Below are 2503 nucleotides of genomic sequence, written 5' to 3'. Positions count from 1 at the left end.
AGCTTTTTCGGCACGATTGGACAAGATAAGATCAATAAAGAGTGTAGTATGTGTGTATGTAAGCTCCTTATATGTAAAAGAAAAAAGTGATCTGAAAAATGCTCTGTTATTATTAGTATTATCTTTCTTTTGGTTGTTATTGAGGCTTTTCATGTACTTCCTTCTTTAGAGACAAGAAGAAACAGTGGGAGTGTACATATGGAATAGAATGAATTGTTTGTGCTTCCAGTACTTGGGGTTAGACAGAAGCTTACCCTATATAACTTGGCATTCAGGGGTCAAGTTAGGAACCTTCCATAGCTTTAGTATAGGCATGCTATACATGTATATATGTGTGTATGTGTGTGTGTGTGTGTGTGTGTATTGAGAAGGAGATTCATGCATAACTGGGCCTATAGGGTTTAGGGTTTAGGTTTAAGTTTAGGTTTAGGTTTCGCATTGCCGAGAATGATCAATACATTCTTACAACCGATGATCAATACACACATAGCATGTGTGGGACTACTAGTACTACTACTCCTAAGCTCCTCCTTTGGCCGCATCTTCGTGGTTCACGCAGCCGATGAGGATTCCCTGCAAGACGTGTGCGTGGCTGATGTGACGGCCGCGATCCACGGGAATGGCCACACGTGCAAGCCAGCCGCATTGGTAGAAGCCGAGGATTTCGTGTTCCGGGGGCTTAGGCATGGCCCCAATGCCACTTCCTTTATGATGATGCCTCCTCCTTACGGCATTGTGAGACACTTGGCCACCGTCCGCGAATTCCCAGGTGTGAACACGCAGGGCATGTCGATGGTACGTGTGGATTTCGAGGCGGGTGGCCTCAACCCGCCTCACTTGCACCCGCGCGCTTCGGAACTTGCATTGGTAGCACAAGGCACTTTTTACTCGGGCTTTGTTACTACTGATGGCCGCTTGTTTGCCCGGACATTGGAACCCGGGGACATTATGGTCTTTCCTCGTGGCCTCGTACATTTCCAAGTGCACATTGGCCCGGGACGTGGCATTTTGTTTGGGTCACTTAATAGTCAAAACCCAGGGACACAAGTTATACCGACGTCATTATTTGATACTTCACCTGGCATTCTTGACGAAGTGCTCCTCAAGGCCTTCATGCTCACACCTCATCAACTACAATCCATCAAGGCTAGGTTTCACAACCCTTGATCAATTTGAAAAGAAGAAGACATCCATAATTCATCATTACATATATGTAACTTAATCTACACTTAAGAGCTTTCATACTGCCTCTCTAAAGAGCTATGTGCAAAATCTGTTTCTTTTGTCCCTCCCCAAAAGAGTGCTCGTTGAGTTGGTTTATCATTATGTCAACATTAGTTTGTGAACATATTTCCATTTTGGGTAACTTTATGTTATGTACCCAGAATGTCTCCTTAATCTCTCCTTAAAGAAAACTTGTTAGTTAGTTTCTTCCTTTATGATTGAAGTTATTTTTAGAATATGTCCATTTGGGGTAAGTTTGTATGATAATAATGTTCACACCTAATAAAAAGGAAAGAGGAATATGATGTTCTTCTTGCTCAAAGGAAACGTTGCCTCATTTTCTGAAGTAGTTTAAATTTTGACATTTAGAACAAATGTATTCGAAGAAATACCAAAGGTTCAAATTCCTCTTCGAAGTATAGTCATAAATTTGCAACCCCACTTTTTTGCTTCTTGTTCAGCCCTTTTGACCACGAGAACTACCAAACAATTTGTGAATTTCATCCCCTTCACAATAAAATCCACTCAAAATAGCTTCAATGCACGATTATTTTCATTGAAGATGGTGCAACCATGACCTTTTTTATTTGGACAAAAAACTAAGAAACGAAGATACAACCAACCGTTCTACATCATTGGGAATAGGAGCACAATAAGGCGTTTTGGTAACATAGTGACTTTGTCCCAAACATAGATATCCTAAACAAATGTTTCTTCCTGAAATGGCCTTCAAATTGCATGCAACATATTATTATCATAATGCTATAGAAATTGTATTTTGATGTTACTGTGTTCTGTGAACAAAAAACAATGGATTCTACTGCAACCCTAAAATATTAGCTTTGCTTTGGAACTTGAGCAACTTATGGACAAAAATATACGAACTCTTGTTCTCAGGTAGGTTAAGGGAAGAAAAAATAGATGAAAACGATTTATTCCTACATGAGAACCATTATGTGATGGTGAGACTAAGGTTTTTCAAGTATCAATATCCTCGCATCAAATTTCATCTCTATTTCTGACAGAAGTTGCAAGTCCTCAATGCATTGCATTGTAAGACATTAAACATTATACAATCACTATGCAAGGCACACTTGATAAGTCTTAAAATATATCATATCACCTAAAAACATTTTGTAAATAGCATAAGCTGTAAAATATGATAACTGAAGTGCCTGCCTCTCATAGACTTGTTTTTAAGCTGAATTTTCATTTCAAAGAGACAAGTTTCATATACTCAAAAAAGATGGATCAAAAAGTGCCAAAAAAATAACACAAT

At 39.1% G+C, this 2503-nt stretch overlaps 1 pseudogene; it reads left to right on the top strand.

Annotated features, from left to right (window-relative positions):
- Positions 1-380: 380 nt before the first annotated feature.
- LOC147858787 (germin-like protein 5-1 pseudogene) lies at positions 381-1310 on the top strand (annotated as a pseudogene).
- Positions 1311-2503: the final 1193 nt, after the last annotated feature.

The sequence above is a fragment of the Azolla caroliniana genome, unplaced genomic scaffold (assembly GCF_043228905.1).
Source record: "Azolla caroliniana isolate FFs.n. ecotype wild unplaced genomic scaffold, voAzoCaro1.0.p SCAF_10, whole genome shotgun sequence".
NCBI lineage: Eukaryota > Viridiplantae > Streptophyta > Polypodiopsida > Salviniales > Salviniaceae > Azolla > Azolla caroliniana.
The sequence above is the reverse complement of the archived record's forward strand: the minus strand, read 5'-3'. Positions and strand labels throughout refer to the sequence as shown.